Source organism: Haliaeetus albicilla, chromosome 6, assembly GCF_947461875.1.
Source record: "Haliaeetus albicilla chromosome 6, bHalAlb1.1, whole genome shotgun sequence".
Taxonomy (NCBI): domain Eukaryota; kingdom Metazoa; phylum Chordata; class Aves; order Accipitriformes; family Accipitridae; genus Haliaeetus; species Haliaeetus albicilla.
The window spans coordinates 36,749,616-36,769,951 of record NC_091488.1 but is presented as its reverse complement, the minus strand read 5'-3'; the positions used below and the strand labels follow the sequence as shown (position 1 = coordinate 36,769,951).

The 20,336-nt window shown below is 42.8% G+C and overlaps 1 protein-coding gene and 1 long non-coding RNA gene across 21 annotated transcripts in view; one reads left to right on the top strand and one right to left on the bottom strand.

The window, feature by feature from the left end:
- BBX (BBX high mobility group box domain containing) overlaps positions 1 to 20,336 on the top strand; it is a 148,201-nt gene that overhangs the window by 59,120 nt on the left and 68,745 nt on the right. The window contains exon 3 of one of the 20 annotated variants that reach the window (XM_069785573.1): positions 7,447 to 7,542. The exons of the other annotated variants lie outside the window; for them this stretch is intronic. The gene's annotated coding sequence lies outside the window, so the exon portion shown is untranslated. The remainder of the gene's footprint in view (positions 1 to 7,446; positions 7,543 to 20,336) is intronic. 20 annotated transcript variants of the gene reach the window in all.
- LOC138685702 (uncharacterized) lies at positions 14,641 to 16,983 on the bottom strand. The gene is made up of 2 exons (XR_011325087.1): positions 16,789 to 16,983; positions 14,641 to 15,848 (listed from the first exon to the last, which is right to left on the bottom strand). It is a non-coding gene; the product is annotated as an uncharacterized lncRNA (long non-coding RNA).

The following is a 20,336-nucleotide window of genomic DNA, read 5'->3' as shown; positions in this document are numbered from 1 at the left end:
CCTGTTGTGAGTTGTGATGTTCAACAGAGCTGAAGCGAAGGACGTGGACATTGTTCACACATAAGATTTAAAATGCAGTAGGATTTCTTCCTTTTAGTACAAAGAACTCTTTCAACATCCTCTGTTTTCTGCTTTTGTTTCTTAGCTGAATAATTCCTGCAGCTTGGGTGAACGGACACTAAATTTGTGTGGCTCATTGATAAAGACTAAAATGTAAGATGAGTAACAGTTAAGAATATATGCAAATGGCAGATGTTTTCCTACCTCCTCTCACTTACAAGCATATTACCAGTTGCCTGTAACAATAGCAGGTACAGTATACTCAGATTGAAATTATGATACTTGAAGGTCGTACTAGACTGCAGCATTGTGCTTGGCTGATACGAGCTGCTGCGGCAGCCTTCAGAAGGTGTATGCTGAAGAGGTTGACTGTTGCAAGACATACCATGAAGACACCTTCATTTGAATAAACACTTGAGAAGTCCCAAAGGCTTTTGAAGACTGATTGACACTTGTATTTCAGCTTGTCTTTTCTGGACCTCCTTGTCTCCCTTTCTACCTCCACCTCACTGCCTTCCGTTTTTGCTCTGCTTTGTGGTTCCCTGGACTGCTCAGCTCTTGCTTTTTAGATGGTCGTGTTCACTTGCCTTGTTCTGACTGTCCACTCTGTAGCTACAAGAAGCTGGATGGATGCTTCTCTCCGCCTTACTGAAGACTTGGCTTTAATGTTTTGCTTAATTTCTTTTTCTAGTTTTCCTGAATATTTCTAAGGAATGATGAAACTTGGGTGAATCAGGGCTGAAAAGAAAAGAACAGTTTCTTTTTGCTCCCATTTAATGCACTTTTAAGAAATGGTGCTCAGGGAAACAAGCAATATCATTACATTCAGGTATTCTGGTATCATCAAATGATTAACCTTTGTTTGCACTAAACATTTCATGCTCTAGGTAAACATTTTTTCAGTGCAAAATGTGTTGGACTACAGATTATGTTGATGATCTACAGTTGCTTGCGATGGATGCCTTTTGAGGAACGCTTGGAGAATTAAGAGAATTGGTTAAATGGAATTAAAATTTGCCTTATGATGGTTGACAGTTACCTGTTTATAGTTCCCAGAAGCTTTTCATTGCGGTAATATATTGTATATGTGGTACTAAATAAATGTCAGGTACTGTACCAAGATTATAGAGTGGGGAGCACACTAAAATGAACATGTTAGGTGTATTGGAATTAGACTGATGCACTTTCAGGACCTGTCTTCCCATGCTTCAGGTGTCTGTGCACAGGCACCTTCCTGGTCTCAGTAACTTCATTGCCACTGTGCAGGTCCTTGTTTCATGGTTAATGTGTTCCCATGTGGGTAACAGGGACCTCTTGCTGTTCTCTTTCAGAAGTTGTTGCATAGCAGTAGCAGTGCGTATAGCAATTCTGTGGCTCTGCTGTGCCCAATTCACAGGCAAACGTGCACTGTCAACAACCTCTTTGCTGAACAGTTCTGCATCTCTGGGAGCAGGTATGCTGGCTTGGAAAAGATTGGCAAGGCAAAGAGGCTGGTCTCCAGTAGTTCAGAGTGGTCTGAAAGAGCCCAGGAGCACACATAAGGAAATACCACTGTTTTTTCAACTCTCTCTTCACAGCCATGTTTGCAAACTTGTCCAAGCTATATAAGCATTCAAGTGAAAGTAACTTCTGCTCATATGGATAATGTTAGGAGTCATATGCCAAGCTTTGTCTTGATTAGAAATTCTGTTGCATGACTTTATTTGGGGGGTGTAAGCTGAATTAACCTATGAAAGTTATGTTTTTCCTTTTGAAATTGGATATCGATTGGATATCATCAGATAAGCCCTTCTATCGCTCGCCCTGTTCCCTCCAAAGGGAAAGCTGTGGAGAAGGAAGGAAAACTTACTTTGAAACTCGGCATAAATCCATTCTCTTCTTAGTCCTATCTCACCCTCTGTCTTCATCTAGCGTAAAGATGGTAGCAACAACTTGTACTAATTCTGGTAGATGTATAGGCATGTCAGTAGGTGTTCGGATGAGATGTCTCTATGTTATTTTCTTTTTTTTTTCCCTCCCCTCCCCACCCCCCCAGCGTCTTAGAATTAAAGTCTCTTAGGAGTTAGTAGGCAAGACTTGGGATCTATTGAGAGGTGATGGTGAAGAGTGCTTCCCAAGCTTGTATCACTACTTTCTGTTTGATTTTCAGACAAAGTCCATGTGGGTAAGCCCCTGAGAAGTTAGGGGGGGATTGCGTTTTCTGGTTTGTGTAATTCTGAACTATACCCAGGATCATAACATATAATGTGATTAGTCGGGATAGTTCTCGGATCTCTAGCTTTTCCAATTCAGAGGTTGGTTACTGTTTTGTATAGCTTTCTGTATCAGGTGCTCTTTAACTTGTGAGGTCCTTAGGCCAAGGGTTACATTGCTCATGTGTTTGGAAAAGACCATATGTGAAACATAGGAAGTTTTGGTATCGTACAGCTCTCTCCTGAAAAAGCTTTTTACTAGGGGATGATGTTTGTTGCATCGGTGGCTCCTAGTGAGCTGGTAAATGAAACTGAGCCACTGCTGTGAAGCCAGCTGTTGTAGGCTGTAGGGATACATCTGCAGGTTTGCTTGTAGTTCCCACTTGCTTGATGGCATTTCTCAAACTTGACCCCCCCAAAAGGGGAGAGTACTTGAAGCGTTAGCAGGTGCTAAGCAAACAGGTAAGAGGTGTCCTGACAAGCATCTGGAGCGGCTATTCCGTGTTCCGTTACTTGTGTTGCCATGGGGCTTCTGTTTCCCATAGAGATGGTGGCCCCCGGGGTCCTGGGGGGCTCCTGAGCCCGTGTCCCCAGGCTTGGGCAGGCACCTCTGGCCTGCAGCGACTGTAACATCTTCACCAGCAGTAATCTTTTTGCTAGAGATTAGGTGAATACTTCAAAATATTGAAATATTTCTTCTCTCCAGTTAGGCTTGGTTTTAGCAGCAGTTGCCATTCATCCAGGAGTCCTGATGGGAAGAAGGTGGGTAAATTTTACTCCCATCAAGCCTGAGGTAATGGTTTGTAGAGCTCGGGGGGCACAGGGAGTTCGTTGATAACATGGGGGGCAGATCGTCTGCGTACTGTGAATCGGTGTAGTACCTGTGACTTAAAATAGGTAACAAGATTCAAGAGTGTGGTGGTTAGTTGTGGCATGTAATGCTCTCTCACTGTTCTGGAAGATGCCTGCTTCCCCATTTTCCTCTAACTCAAGCTGATATTTATATCTTTAATATCATGTTAGAATAAGCCTTACCGAATCCAGTATTGTGCTGTTTCCTTCATGCAGAAATTGGGGAGCGCAGGGCGCACACTGAGCTCCAGACAATCGTTATTTGCTTTTGACTCTGGGCAGCAGCTTTGTTGGGTTAGGGTGAGTTGGATAATGAGTATCTGGCCAGCATCTGTGTCTGAGCCTTTTAACAGTGCATTCAGGCCTGAACAAATGGGTTGGGTAATGTGCCTGATCCGCAAACCTGTAACTCAGACTTGGGCTGTAGCAGGATAGCTTTCCATTACTATAGTGGCGGCCAGCCTGCTGCAGTCACTTGTGAGTTGTTGCTGTGTCCCCCTTTGTATCATCAGAGATGCGTTAGGAGCTGGCCGTTACGTGTCGGGTACGTGGCCAGGCATGTGCTAGGACACACCGTGCACATTGTTGTGACGCGTGGAGACTTCTGTGTGGTCACACAGACGCCTGGTGGACACCTGGTGGGTGTGCTGTGAACACCAGTCTGGTGCTCTGGTGAGATGGACCTTGCAGCAGACCACTGGTCAAGGCTATGTTTCAACAGAAAGTTTTGATAACTGAGTGTCTGCAGCTTCTGCTGGGAATACTCTTGTCCCAGTGGTGAAGTAAAGTAAGTAGACTCCACAAATCTCCTTTCATTGAATTTTCTCCATTCAAATCTCCTGTCATTTGACTTTTATAAGCCAAAAGCGTGCCTAACCTGGCTTCTGCTGTAGGCTAAAGTGGGCATGTATGCTCAGCTGCTCAAATTGTAGTAACTTAGTCCTATTTCTAAGATCATAAATCCATTTAACCTAAATCAAAGTAGTGAACTCTCTGAATGATTTGTCTTGTGAGGCTTCAGCTTTGTGGCTTCTTTCATCAGAAATCAGTCAGGTTTTTGTGACACACTGACAGTCACATATGTCATGGATTCCAACATTTGGTACAGCTTTATTTCCCTGGCATCCTCTGAGCTCCATGGTGTTGAGGAACCAGCCTAAGCTAACTGAGAATAAATGACTCTTAGACTGAAAGAAGAATTGGAAGCATCTGAATTGGTTTTCATTTGCTAACATGAGTTCCTGTGTAAATAAGGGCTTATTCTTGTATATGTAATGTAACTTCCATAGCCTAAACAAGTAGGAAATTTTAGAAGTCTGTTTGCTGTTTGAATTTCCTTAATGGCCTATGAAAAATGATGTGACACCAGTAATCTGGAGAAAGCAAAATGTCAAATACCAAACTCTCAGTGAGTGATGTAACTGGCTTCTGATTTGATGTAGAGGTTGCATACAGCGCGTCTTGTCATTGGGCTCTAGCAGGCTGCAGCATAAATAGTCTTGAGATGCATCTTGCTAGGTGTTAATGTCACAAAGCAATTCATAATTCAGAAGAATCTCTCTCTGAGGGTAAAACATCCCCTTTCCCGGTTCTTCTAAATATGTGTGTACAGTAAAAAAACCAAATTTGATAGAGCCACAAAATCCAAAAGTTGTACATGTTAAACTGTATCTCAACTATTTCAATTTAGGCATTATTTCCACTATATGTGTAATACAACAGAATAAAAAGTGTGATTTCTGGCAAATTATTTATTGTTTACTTTCTCCAGTGAGACCATTTTAAAACACTCTCTGCATTCCCATGTGCCTTTATTGTGCAAAGCAATAAAAACTGCATTAGAACTTTATCAGGTGGGAGTTAAAAAACCAGCAAAAGTCAGGTTTTCTTCACTAAATACCCATTCAAGGCAATAACAATGCATACAAGATGCTCAGTTACATTGTCGAGTCTACAAATATGAAATTACAAATCTGAATGTATTTATCTTACTTATCCTATCTTATCTATCTTACTTATCTTTGCCTTTGCTGGGGACTCTATATGGTGAAGAGATGCTCCAGAGTAACTCTCAGAGTGGTTCAGGAGATGTCTTCAAGCATCATACAAGCTGTCAGTTTGTTTTTGCTCTTTCTGGATCTTTCTCCTTCAACAAGATTTGATTTCCATACCCTGGTATAGGTATTGTAAGTCGTTGCCTGAATTGTAAAAGCTGCTTTGCCATGCAACAGGGAAGGCACAATCTCAAATTGTCTGAGGATGAATAAGAAAACCCTTTGAATACAAGGGTGTCAGTAGTTCAGTAATGGTCTGTCTGTATTCCCATCTCTTGTGCATGCTGATTTAAATTCGTTTTGAGTCTAAGCTTGGTGTAACCTTGTATATTTTTATGGGGTTTCTCTGATAACACAATAGAGACTTTAGGGCTTCCTTAGCAAAACAAGACGGGGGTGGGAGGGAGGGAAGAAACATAGGATTTTTGTTTGTTTTGATCCCTTATCTCTTCTCCAGAGAGATGTCTATGCAGGGTTGAGTTTTTTGTATGTGATGGTTTTTGCAGACACAGCCTGTTTATAATTTGTGTGTGAGGCTACTGTTCTCTTTTAATGAATGTCAAGGAAAAAAATTAATTACTTAAATGCACAGTCTTTTTAATAAGAAGAGATGTTTTCTCAGGCATTACAGTGCTTTCTAAAGATTTTTTTGCAGCTGAACAGAGTAAATTCAGGCCTACATTCTGTGTAAGACAAAGACCTAACATCATCTTGGGACTTCAGGAGACATCCTCTGGAGTTTTGCCTGGAGTCGTCCCAAGTACTAGCAGATACTTAGTATACTTGGTGTGCTGTTTCTTGCATAGCAATAACTGGTGGCAGCTTTTATTACAAAAAATGATAATCTCCAAGGTGTGCTGTCTAATATTATCTGCTGTCCCATCCCCCCTCTCCACGCACACACTCTTTTATCAACCTTAGAGAAAACATCTAAGTAATAACAACTGGAAGGTATTGGTCTTCATGGCCTTTTTGTTTGCTTATTTGCTATGCAGCCCCTTCTCGTGTAATGTTTTGTAGTCAGTTTGCCACTAACACATCATGTTGCCCTGCGGTAGCTGCAGGCAGGGATGTGGGTGGCCAAAGGCACTCACCTGCCATGAGGTGGTGTGATTAAAGGATTGCTGTGAGATGGTGACTACTGCATTGACTTGGATGTTTTCAAAGAAAGCTGTGTTCATAAGGACACAGCAGGAGTAAGGAAGACTTGGCAGTTGTTGTTTGGGTGCAATGTGGGGTGTTCATTATTTCTTTCCTACTTGGCACTGGATGGTCAGTGTCCTGTCCTCTCGGCTTCTGCTCCCCTTTGTTCCAGGGGATGGCTGAATGTTCTGGGCAAGGCAAAGTTTGGGGGAGGGTTGATGGGCAAATAGTTTTTCTGCTGCAACAAGTGAGTTCACTGCAGGAAGCAGAGAAAGTGGAGGGTGACTGTTACTGTTCTGCTCTGTAGTTTAAAACTACCTGCTTTGGTTCCTGGTGCAAATGGAAAAGGGAGTTTGATTTGGCTTTGGAGAAAAACTTAAGGCAGATTTACCACATTTGAGTAAACCAAAATTATGGCAAATAGGAAATATTCCACAATCTGTGACTTCATTGTATCATTTGCAATTACTTTGAGATGATCAATTCTTTAATTGATCATTGACCATGCAGCAAATAGTTATTAAAAGGGCAAACCTTGATGTCATTGCTGTGCCACTGAACAGAGAAAACAGGAAGTTCTCCTCTGTTCAAAGAGATCCAGTCCTTAACCCTAGAGGAAGGGGCTTCATCAGCAATTGTTCTCTTTACAGGAATAGTTTTGAATTGATAGTTTCATTTCTGTAAACTATGTTTTGACTTTTCTGCAGGCACAGCTGCAGTTTCTCCTTGGCCGGTGGCAGAGTAGCTAGATGTAAAACCTTGAGTTTATAACCTAATGTGTATACATAGTTAGATGTAGATATATCTTGTCTAAACGTGTATCTGTATTTCCATCTAGGAATATGTGCATAGGCATAATAATACATTTAATAAAGCTCATAAAAACTTTGGAGGCATTCATAAAAACTCAATTTTACATGTGTTAAACAATCAGCAAAGATCCCCAGTAGTGATCAAAAGAACTGGGAAAAACAGTATTTCCATCTTTGTTTCTCTGTGGTCATAAAGATATGAAGATAAGAACCATAATGCCTACCTGTATTCTTAACTATCCAATCTTGTTTGAGGTGTGGATTACTTGTGAAGTGGCTTTTTTATGTTGGCTGGAGGTTTATTGTTTTGTTTTGGTTTATTTTTTCTGCTAGGGAACTACAGAAACAGTTTTCGCCACCCAGCTGGAGCCAGAGTGTTGGAGTTTTTTTTCATGAAGCCACTTCTTCTTTGACTGTCAGTTAAGAAATGTGAGTTTTAAATAGGTGATAATGTAAACAAAATGAGAACCCAACGTTTAAATAATCTCTCTTACTAAGATGACTTCTCCTTTCAGTTTTTATGGGCCTCTGGTGCTTTCTTGGTGGTTCTCCAGAAAACCCTGCCAAAAGGAGATAATAATGAAACAGTGCAGGCTGAGATCCTCTACTTGTGGCAACATCATTTCTGGCTGCAGCTTTTCCAACTTAAAATTTTACTCCATATTTTTGAGGTGTACAAGGCTTTATTAAAAAGGAATAGCTGACAACAACAAAACCCCAAATGAAGAGGCAGCTGTTATCCACACTTTTTATATTCATAATGAGCACAAAGAGCTGAATCCCAGGCCATGGGACTTGGCAGCAGAGGGAACCCGTGTTTTATGTGTTAGCGCTCTCTTTCCAGTCTTTAGTGTTAGGAGTGCCTACGTCAAATGTTTTCCTACAGTTTGTTTTCCTTTACTTTTTTCTTTAAATCGGCTTTCTGGGTGGTTGTGTTGTTACTGGAGGTTGCTGTTGCTACCATGGGTGGTCTTGAGACATCCTTCTTTTCAAGAAAATACTCAGTGTGTAAATTTGCCTTTGCATTTTGGGAACCTGTCTGTGCTGTCTATCTCTGTGGGTTTCTTCTTCAATGGTAGGCCTGTGCAGTGGAAGTGTGAATTAAAAAATAATTGACTTTGGAAGTGGCATACTTCTTCCTCTGAGCTGACTTTGCCCTTGTACTAAGAATATTTACAATGATGAGAACTCATTTGCTCTTCCTAAGCTTTAGCCAAATGTTTGACTTGTCATAATTTAACTGTGATGTAAGGCAAAGTGAGGTATTTAATACCAGTGTCAGATAGAGTTATCAAGAGCCAGTTTCCACAACTCCAGTTTTAGTCTTTACGACTGGGATGAATCATTTAATCTGACGCAATGAAAACAGAAAAGCAGGAAAGATGTTGAAGCACAGAGGTGTTAGTTCATCTTCCACTTTTTGCATTCCAGACAAAATCTTTTCAATCAGGAGGAGATTTTTAAGCTGTCTGTAGTGTAACTTCATGAAGATGTTGTAGTGTTTCCCAAAGAGCAGGAATTCAGGACACTGTTGCTGTTGACAGGGAAAATAAATGTCCTTAGAGTCCACTGAACTAAAGGAGTTCCCCTGCTGAGTTTGGATAGTAGCATAAAGAAGGTAGGATTGAGCAAATAACCAGGCACATCCACAGTTAAGTCCTCTTCTTTCCCTTACCATAATGTCGCAGTTTAAATCTGCAAAGGAACTCAGGTCATAGATAATGAATATAGCATAGGTAGTAGAATGTACTCTCTACAGGAGCACAAGGAACAGTAAGCTGCGTAACGAGTATTTTCTGGTCCACAGTAGCCTGCCATTATTGATACGTAAAGCATTCAGGAGAAACCCATCTGTTTCCCCAAGCTTTGAAAATGTTGCATACACATGGGAATAATTTTTTGAGAGTGATGAGAGCCTGAATGAGTTGTGGCTTGTTGGCTGGTATTTTAAGAGGTTTTTTTTAACTGAGATTTTTTTAAGATCTTGGTTTATTAAATGGTAAAAAGTGTCCAGTTTTGTGAGTTGTATTCGATTGTGAATGGGCATCAGAAGATAAAGACAAAGGACCACTCAGTGTTTCAGAGACGGAGGTTTCTGAGTTACTGCTTAATGAATGGTATGTGTTTGCGTTCACATATGCATGAAATCCACCCATTCTGAGAGGGCTTTGTTAAGAGCCCAGCATTTAATAAGGAAGGATCCACAGCCAGGTTTTGAGAGGTTTTTTGTGTTCCAAAGTGCCCCTCCACTTAAAGTCTTTTTAAAACTTCCTGATGAAGTTTCAGTGCAAACCTCGACTACTCGTAGAAGGAGCTGTCTCAGTTGATTTTTAAGTGTTTGATTTTTCAGTGGGCTGACTTCGGTCTCTTCCAATGAGATCCTTTGTGTCACCACTTAAGGCTTGTGAAAGACCCATGTATCACAAATAGCTGCCAAATTAATGCATCCCATAGCAATTCTATAGTATTTAAAAGACCTTCCACCTGTTTCCTCCCAAACTCCAAACCGTGGCAAACAGAGCAAGTTATTTTTGAAACTTGAATTGGAAAGTCCTGTCCAAGTTTATTGAAATTCTTGGGCATCTTCACAGTTTCCGATAAGCTTTTGTTCAGCAAATCACATGGGGTTGTCTGTCCAGTTGCTTAGCAGCTCATCAGGGAGGGACCTAGACTTTCAGGGAAGACTTGTTTGTGTTTAGGCCTTTGAGCATAGAGCAGCAGACTTCTGAACTGGCCTGTCCACAACAGATCTCTGAGGATGTTAAACATCTGGATTTTAGAATTTGTTCATTAGGTGCCAGGTGCTCTTACCTTATTCTTAAATTACACACATTACTTGACCAGGAAGCTCACTTGCCTTCTTGTTTGCTCCTCAGAATCAAGGTAACTTCATGCTCTTCCCCCTACTGAAAAACAAACTTTAAAAAAAATCAAAATATGAAGGATAGCTTGGACTAAATTGGACTCACATTTCCAAACACAATGAAAATACCATGCTATGTTTATATCTTACGGATTTTTTTTTTTTTTTTTTGAGTGGGGGAGAGGTGTTTGCAAACTTGAATTTGTAGTGCTGGGTAGCTTTCTGAAAAAATACAGGAAGCGATGAGCCAAACAAGCTGTGCTACCTGTTCTCCAGCTACTGGTATTTCCAGCTCCTCGGCATTTAGAATTGCTGGCAAGTATGGTAACATGGTTGTAATCTCAGGTTACTGCAGGTCAAATGAAGCAGTGTCATCATTCTGATGGATCATGCAAGAGGAAGAAATCAGACCCTGAGGTGTTTAATTGTGCTCTAAGGCACAAAGAAACATCTGGGAGACAGCAGGCTGGCTGACCTGAGCTCAGTCCCTGGGAGGATTGTGGCACTGGTCCTCATGGAAGCCATTTCCAGGCACATGAAGGACAAGAAAGTCACTGGGAACAGCCAAGCATGGATTTACCATGGGCAAATTGTGCCTGATCAGTGTGATGAAGTGATGGAGACAAGGTGCTGTGGGCAATGGGAGAGCAGAGGGCCTTGCTTACTTGGATGGTACCAAGGTTTTTGACACTTCTGTTAGCATCCCTGGAGCCAAACTGGCTACAGACTGGATGAATGGTTGGATAGATTACCCAGTGAGTGAAAAATTGGCTGAACCAGTGATTCAGCATTGAACTGGCAGAGAGTTACTGGTAGTATTCCTTGGGGGCTGATATCGGTGCCAGTGTTGTTTAATATTTTCATTAATGATACAAATGATGGGATGGAGTGCAGCCTCAGCAAGTCAAAGGTGACACCAAATTGATGGAAATAATGGATATGCAAGAGGGCAGAGCTGCCATTCAGAGGGACTTCAGAAAGTTGGAGTAGGCTAACAGGAACCCCATGAAGTTCAAGAAAAAGAAAGGCAGAAAACAGCTTTGCAGAGAAGACCTGGGGATCCTCGCGGGCAGTAAATTGAATTGGACTCGGCAGCATGACCTTGTAGCCACAGAAGCAAACTGAAGGCTGGACTGTGTGAGCAAGAATGTAGCCAGCAGGTTGAGAGAAGGGGTTTTCCTGCTCTGCTCTGCGCTTCTGAGGCTGTGGACTCCCATACAAGAGTGACCAAAGAACTGGAGGGAGCACAGTCGAGGAACACCAAGGTGGTTGGGCCTGGAGGACTTGACATAGTAGGAAAGTCTGCAAGAGCTAGTTGTGTTTTGGCTGAGAAGAGAAGGCTGAGGGAGGCTCCAACTGACTCCAGCTGTCTGTAGGACAGTTATGAAGAAGATGGAGCTAGACTCCTCTTAGGGGTGCACAGTGAAAGGACAGGCAAGAGGCAGGATTCACAAGTTGCAGCAGGGGAAGTTCTGGTTGAGCATAAGGAAAAATATCCTCTATTGTGAGGGTGGTGGAGCAGGTGCCAGAAGAGGTGGTGGATTCTCCATCTCTGGGCGGGCTCCTGAGCAGCATGATCCAGCTTTGAAGCTAGGCCTGCTTTGAGCAGGACTAAAGACCTCCAGGTGCTAGGAATGTAGTCTTTAGTATTTCCCTTTTCCTGAAGTAATGGTTCATTACAGCATGAAAATTAATAATTATATTGTCTAGTTTTAAGGGGAACGATGGAAAAAATATTTGCCCTAAATCCTTCACATGCAGCTCATGTCAAATTCCTAGCCTTAGATCTTTTGAAGTGGACATTGCTGAATCATGTGATTGTCTTTCCATGAATTAAAAATAAGCCAAGTCTCTTTCTCCTTAAAAGAGACCGTTATGTTCAGCAGAACTTGAGGTGGTGATGCATTTTTGCAACATTAGTGAGCATGCATATGGCTTAAGAATGGGAGCATTGTCTACAGCCCTGCTTACTTTTGATGGTTTAGTTTGAAGCTTATTTGAGAGAGAGATTTTTAGGGAAAAACTCTGAAAACCATGTCTTATGGCATAAAGCTACCTCCCTGGCAAAGAACAGATTTTCTTGGTAGCTTGCTTTCTTCCAGGAGTTTGAAGTCATTCACGCCCAACATCCATTGAGCTTCAGGAGAATGTGGCTATAATGCTACAGTGAAATGCCAACCATTAAATATGGGTGCATTCATTTATACACTTCTGATCTTTGTGAATATTGTTTACCATTATACAGGATTTTCTAATTCATACTGGTATTCATGCAGCTCTCAATTAAAGCAATTTTAAAAATTATTGTATGAAAGCATAAAAATATTCCTTTTTTTCTTCTTAATTTGCTTAAGCTGTGTGGGTTTGACCTTTAGACTTTTTCCATCAAATGAAGTAGTTTAAGACTGCATGCAGAATTTTAGCTTACATTTCACCTGCAAAAAAGCAGTAGACTTAGGCTTGGTGTTGCGTGACATCCTGGGGGAAGTCCTTTGCTAATAATTTTTATTTAATGGGTTAATTGAATAGTGAAGTGCAACAATTTAGGCAATGAGATACGGAACTATGGGACTTAATTTTCTCATACATTCAATTGAGGCCCTAATTACTTATGGACTTCAACATGTCAGAATTTTCTCAAGAGAAGAAGTCATTAAGTTGTACTGAAAAAGCTCTAAATAATGAACTGACATTTATGCCTTGTTTTGTTTCTATGAATGAGATGGATAAGATTTCCCCCAACGCCACCTTTTTCTTTTAATTCCATAGTCCTGAAATCAGCTGTCCTCTGGCCCAACTTCAGTCCATCAGAATGCTTAAACTTAGGCTTAATTTAAGCATCTATTTACCATTGCAGAACTGAGAGTCGCGTAATAAAGTAACAGTAAGTGATAGAAATAACAAACTTTTTTTTTTTAATTTAAAAAGTGGGAAAGTTATTTTTAAATACCAAATTGAAATTAAAATAACCACTAGATGGCACTTGAAAATTGTATATTGAGATAGTACATCTGCTTTCAAAATCATTACAAATTTTGATAGAACCAAAAGGATTTTATGTGGATCTGCATAGTTCTGAGAGATGGTGGTGTTTCTAAAAACAGACTTAAAGTTCTTTTAGCTGTATCTCCTTCTTCTGTGATCAAATTAAACCACTGCACTAAGGAATCTCGTCTGCATTAAAAGCTCATTGCTGATGCTTAAAATGCTGCCTTTAAAAAGAAGAGAAATACATGTATAACTGATAAATCTGTGCAAATTTGTTTGTTTTCCACTTTTTTTTATTTATATCCAGCTTTTTAAACAAAATTATGCACTGCCCTGGCATTCTGTTTACCTTCTTGAGTTTTGCCTAATTTGAGATAGAACATATTTTGACAAAGTATTGCTGCTTTAATATTCCTTTTAATACTATTTTAGGTCAATAGCTTGGAAATTAACCCAGAGTCCAGTAGGGGAGGGTTCAGACAGGGAACAGACTCCCAGGGGTTCACTGTTCACTAATTTTTTGCTTTACCCACTTTATCTCTTGGTAGGGGGAGAGGATGGAAGGAGATTGTGACAAATTCGATTCTGCAGAAAATATGATAGTAGCTAGGAATTTATTATCAAGTCAGTCTTGTGGTATTTCTGTCAGTAATCATTGTACAAGCCTGTTTTATTTGAAATTTTCATGTAGCCTCTCTATTGTTGTTTCTGAGATGCATGAGAGTTACGTTACCATGATTTATGAGCTAATAATACTGAGGATGAGCAAAGCTGAGTAAATACTGTCTGTAGCCATTAATTTGATTCTTCTTCCATAGGAGCAGTGGGTAGTAGCTGTTTTGAGGGGTTGTTTGGACAACTGTCTTAGCCTATTGTACTTGAAGAGAGCGAAAGTAGACACACTGTAATACTGGGTTGTACAAGGATATTTTATGGCCTATTAAATATGTATTAAGGGTCTAATTCTTTCATTTGCTTATACAGCTGTATATGGTTCCCCTGACACTGGTAGTAATTATGACTGAATTTTATTATGAAAGCTTCGTTACGCACATGGTAAACCTTAGAATGGATTACAGTAGCGGTGGACACAGCCGCATTGTCCCAGTTTTGCAGAAGACACCAGGACACAATCAACAAGAGGTGAAAAGGAGAGTCGAACAATTTTCCCATTCAGCCACGCTCACCCTGCGATGTCTGCTGCAGTAACGTCTCCTCTTTTGTGCTGCTTCGCGCTGCGCAAAAGCACTTGGCTGCATTTCTGCCATGGCTGGACCCTACAGCAATTTGTATGCCTACTAACCAAAGATAAAACGAAGCTTTTGGAGTGGCAAGTCAAAAAGATTGACTCCCCCCCAGCCCCCATTCAGAGGGTGTCATCCTCTGAAGGCTGTGAGCAGAACTCCAGGCCATGCCTCATGTTCACATAAAATTTAAATTTGAGTTCTTAGCCCATAGGCCCTTCAGTGAGAAAGCTGTTGCTGAACTGCAGATGCCCTCCTGGGAATGAGCTGATGGGAGTACCCATGCACTGAAATTCATTAAGTATTTCCTGTGGCCATCTTACCTGTCTGTGATCTCCCTGGCTCTAAAGCTCTTTACACTGAGATTAACCGTTTAGTGACTTGCAAGAGCTAGAGGGAACCCCTGGTGATCCAGTTAACAAATCACAAAGATTTTCATTTTAGGATTATATTAAAATAACAGCAAAACACAGGAGTGATGGCTGTCTTTCTAGAAAAGCTGCTCTTCATGCAGGCACAGGTAGTCCTGATCACACAGGAGCACAAAGAAAATTTTTTGGGGTGTGTATGTGAATGGTCTCTCAGTTCTGGACCCTTCTTTTCATTGCTGTTGGGCACCTGTTCTCTCTGTCAAAATTTCTCTCCGGCTTTAACTTGCTGAAAGTCAGTGTTTTTTGGATTGTGCTGTTGCTGCGGTCTGTGATGCTCTGCCGACAAGCACCCGTCCCCTGTCTGAGAGGTGGCTGCATTTCACAGTCCACTCTGTGCTGCTGGCGGAAAAGTGCGCTATCGATAAATTGCTCTGGCATCAGCAGAGGGCTTTTGTAGCGCGTGTTGTCATTATCCCCCATCTTCGTGGGGGGAAGCATCGCAAAGTAGGTTGGGCTCTGCCTCCTCTGTGTTTTGAATTTCAGGCATTTACGCTGCTCACCTTCCTGGGTTTGTTGGCGCTCTCTCCTGTTGTGGCAGCAGATGTAGGAGCAAAAAGAAATGCCGCTTTGGAGCGAAAGGACGCCAAAGCTTTCTGGCTGGGTGGGTCACATCTCCTTCACCTAGGAGCAGGGCCGGTTTTAGCAGCGCAGGTGTCCCAATGTGTGGCCTCACCTACATACGCAGGAGGCTGGACGCTGCTCCCCAGTGCCTGGCTCCTTTGCTCTGCGCAGAGGATGCGGTGAGGGAGACCCTGGCTTGCTCTCCCAGAGCTCCAGGCAAAGGAAGCCGCTAGGCTAATCCAGGTGGATTTTCCCAGGGGATGCACGTGACTGTGGGCAGACGTGCTCGCTGTGGCCATCGGGTTGGCACGTGGGGTGGTTCGTGCTTGGTGTCCGGAAAGGCGGCTCTCACTCTAACAAATGCTTGTCTTCTGCGCTTTATGACCCAGAACTTTTGGCTAGCAGAGTGTGTCGCTGGAGTCCCGTTAACATTTTGGTGAAGTAAGTGTAGCTGTGGCCTGTGACTCGCTGGGTTTCTTGTTTTGTTGTTTCTGCCTCTGCAGCTGCTGAGGGCTGAAATTAATCCTGCAATAGCAAATGTCCTACTGTAACTTAAGTTCAAGGCAAAAAAAGGCCTGTTTTGGTTTAAGACCCGAGTCTTCAGACAACTGCTTTTTTTCAAGTGACTCTGGAAGAAAGCCACACAATCTGGGGGAAAAAAAAAGTTCATACGAAAGGGTTATGGCTGGCTACTTCAAACTGTTTAAATTGCATCCTTCTGTGGAGGCTCCTGTTTGGATCATTAATGCGTTTGAATAAAGATGTTAGTGATTTACACCCCCAAACCTATTTCAGCAAGGCAAACTCTTCCGTCGAAGGCGCGCGCTCTGCGGCCCAGGGGAGGTGAGCAGCCTTCCCCGCAACTGCCCCAGCGAGCTGCTTCGCGGAGACTAATTGCCGGCCAGTTGTTTGGGTGGGTTGGCTGGTGTTTTATTTCCATGGTGCCTGCTGCTTCTTGGTGGGGGTTATTTGGGGGGGGGGTATTTTGGGGGAGGGGGGGATGTTGGGTTTTTTTACGTTTACTTTGAAAAGGGCGAGGCTCAGGTGGGAGCCTCCCTTACCCCCCCCTGCGCCCCCCCCCGCCGCCGGTCGGTCGGTTTGGAACCCCCGTGTTCCGAACGCGGCCCGTTCGGAAGTAAACAAGTAAACACAACCCGGGGCGCCTCACCTGCCGCCCGGGCGCCGCTGCGGCTCCGCGTCCTCCCGCTCCGAGGAAGCCTCCGGGGGTGTCCCCTGGGCCCGCGAAGGGCCCCCCCTCCCCGCCTGAGGGCGTCGCTCAGCCGGGCAGCCGAATGCCACCGCGCCTTCCCCTTCTCCCCCGCAGCAGGTACTTAGTGCCGCTTCCCTCTTCCCAAAACACCCCGGGGGGGGGGGTGGCTCGATGGCTCTGGGGACTGGGCGCGTCGGTGCGGGAGCCCCAAAACGGCCGACGCGCCCGGTCCCTCGCCCGCGGGTTTGGTGCGGTGCGAGCGGTGCCTGGACGGCCGGTGGGACCCGGCAGCAGCAGCAGGGGGACCCAGCTGCTGGGCACCCACCCGTAGCCCCTCGCCGTGGCTGCCCCGCAGCCCTTGCCCTTGCTTGCCCGCACCTCCCCGGCTGCCTGGCCACGGCACCGCCGCCGGGTCCAGCAGCCCGGGCGGTCCTTATCAGCCCCGCTCCATCCAGCGCGGGTACCGGTGCCAGGACGCGGTTACCGGCTGTTCTGTCACCGCCCCGGCCGGGTCGCTGTTGACACTGGGGAGCAGCAGCAGCAGCATTTCCGATGCCGCCGCCTCCTCCTCCTCCTCCTCCTCTTCCTCCTCCTCCTCTTCCCTGAGCCACCCTCCGCAACATGCCAGCCCCTCCTGGGCCTGAGCTGCTGTGCCATTTGGGCAGGCGTGTTTCCCGTACCCCCTCCTTCTTCGGGATTTAATGCTCGCCTGCTGAGGAGGCGTTGGGTTTGTGGATGTGCCTTGGTTTTGAGCGGCACCGGTGTTTTGGTTTGACGTGGAAGCGGCGTGCTTTTGCCAAAACGGAGCAAACTGTGGGGTCGGTGGCTTGCCGTTTCACCCACGAGAGTTTCATTAAAAACTTGGTCCAAAATAGAGCCCAACCTCTACTGTTGTGCCCAGCCTCAGCAGGTCTGTTTGAAAAGTGTTGGTCACTTTGTTATTTAAAAATTAATAATTACCGTTTGAAGTTCTGACTTTTTTCGGAGATTAGGTTTATGTAGGGTGAAGCATAGTAGAAAATAAAAGCTTGACCATCTTCTAAACTATTTCTCACTTTATAAAAATTACTTGTGTAGGTCCGGGAGCCGATTCCTGCGAGCCTTCCTGCTGGTACCTTCCAGCACTGATAAACTGAAGATAAATGTACTATTTGGTTTTACCTAATAAGTTGCTGTTGCCCGGCATTCAGACTGGGGAACAAACATCCAAATGGAGGGAAAAAAAAAACCCAAGCAACAACATAATGAAGACGTTACAGAACTGGGAGGGCGGTCATTTTTACAAAGATTGTCCAAACTCCTATCCGACCATCATACTTGCATTCAGTATATTTTGAGTACATTTGTAAATACTTTTTTAGTTATGTATTTGAAATATCATGCACCACTTAGTTTTCATAAGTAGATTAATTTTTTTTTACATTTAGCGTATGGGCTAGGGGTGATGACACTTGATGACATGGACGGTTTGTTCAGCAGTGCCATTGCCCTGCATGCCACAGCCCTGGGGGTCCTGGGGCACTGGGTGACCCCCCCGGCAGACACTTCCCTTCTGCTGCTCCTGTACCACTGCCTGCAAGGGAACGCTCTCCAGGGCTTGGCCTCCGTTTTCCTTCCCGTCAGCAGAGGCCACCCACTTGTGCTCTGCATTATGGATGTGGAAAACAGATTATTTGCTGATGTCTTTTATGTATTCAAAGCGTGTTGTTTTGTCTTTGTCAAGCTAAATGATGCTAGTTTTCACAGAGCTTTTCCTTTGTTTTTCTTCGCCCTTTTTCTTAATTCTTTTTTCTTTTCTATGCACTGTTTTCACTCTTTTTTCTCCTCACCGTCTTTTTACTGTTTGCTCCCTTTTCCTTTTTTTTTTTGTTTTTTTAAATTTTTTTGAGTGTATTTTCTAGACTAAAAGTACCAAGTTGTAGTTTAACAAGTAGTTTGCCCTTCTGACAACAAGCGCTTGCTGGCAGCCTAACCATGATACACTCTAAACTTTGGTTTTCCAGTACCGTAGCTAATGTAGCACTCCCAAGTTTGGGTTACATACTAAATTTCAGGCTGAGTGTTGGTTGAAATACTCACTTGGCCAAGTAAGGTGCAGTCAGCTGTGTTTGTTCTCTGACAGGGACATTAAGGAAAACCCAGTAGTTGAGTTGTCTTTTTAATTTCTAATCAGTTTACTCATGCACTGTAATGATAGGATCCAGTTCCTAAGTGTGTCTTTTGAGGGCAATTTTATAGCAGGCAGGGTTTGCCTGTCTTTCACTTATTTTAATAAGGACATTCCTAAAGGCTGAAGAACTCCCTACAAAGTAAAATATTATTTTATTATATTTCTTCATGTTGTCTTCTATAAATGAAGAAGAAAAAAAGAGAACTAGAAAAACAAACAAGAAATCGTTACTTAAAATCAGCCATCATTAAAAGACTTGGCAGTAGATTACATATCTCCTCATGACTTTTCAAGCTTCATTTCTTGTATTATGCTTAAGTCTCATGGAAAGATTCATGTTCATATAGTATCTTTTAAAACACAGTTGCCTGCAGTGGTGACATAAGCATATCTGGACAGAATATTCCTTGCACAGAATAAGCAAGTTTTTTCTGTGTATTGAATACGTGAGATTTTCTTGTTCGGTGTGAGGTTTTCTTGTGCCATCCTGCGCACTTGCTGTCTGTGTGGTTTCCATTTTAAAAGCAGATTCGGAGAGAGCTAGCACGTGAAATGCCATTACAACCATTCTTACCGATAGCTGTGAAGACTTAACCAAAAGCAAAACTAAATAATATGCACGTAAAAAAGGCAAGTGAAAACTAGTAACAAATTTATTCTCCCTCCCTCCCCCCGCTTTTTTTTAATTGAGGCATCCTGATACCATGCTAATGGTGAGTACAGTTGTTCAACATAAAGTGCTTTTCATACTAGACAAAACCTGGTTGATTTCTTTGCATTAAAAAATGCCAAAGAACGTCTTATTTCTTGTGCATCTGTGAATGAGCAGAGGAAGAGTAGAGCTGAAGTTTAAAATCTGTTGACTTTTTTAATTTCTCTTTGGTAGGCATGAAAGATTCACTTAAAAAAATCCCCAGAATTCAAAAAAGTGCTGTTGATGTTCTTTTGATGATCTTGGGATTAAGTTATGTATTGGAGAACAAAGCAACTCAGATCTGAGTTTAAGAGAATGAGGAATAGTTTAAAATCATTTATGAAAATGGAAGAGCATGTCATTAAAAATTAAGTAAGACTTGTTGCTGTGTTGCTAAGTGTTTCGTGTGGTGAATGTCTATCCCAAACCTCTGCTAGCAAACAGGACTCCATTGAGTCACAGCATGTCCCGCATTAAACCATCACATCTCCAAAAATTAGAAAGCTCATTAATAGCTTTCTGCTGTGAAACAAGAATATATTCACTGACTGGTCAGTAATTAGTGCCAACTAGTTTTTGTCCTTTGTTGTAGAAATATTCTGGTTCAGTTATTGCAGACCTAAAAGAAATTTATTTTTTTAAAAAACTTTCTGTATTTGTGTAGGTGTATTTTACTGCCAGCAGTCTCCTTTTGCTTTTATTTGAAATTCAAATACCTATTCAGCCCACTAGACCAGTGAGAACATGAACTCATTTCCCAGTCTCCTGTTTCTTTGTTGAAACAGCTCAGGTCACTGACTCGGTAGTCCCAAAACCACCAAGCCATTAGTGTCATAGTTTGGTTCTCGTTTTTCTGTTTGGTATTTGTTTTCATAAAGTAGTAGGGAATTTAGATAATGTAAAACTGAGCAGAAAGTGTGGGAAGTCCACTTGAAACTTTCCCTTTGCTCCTTTGGACCAGCAATCTGCATGGAATCAGCTGGACTCCAGGAAATGTGATTTTAAGGTAACAGGAAAACAGAAATTCATTTCCACTGTCCTCGTGGAAATGAGTGTTGCTGA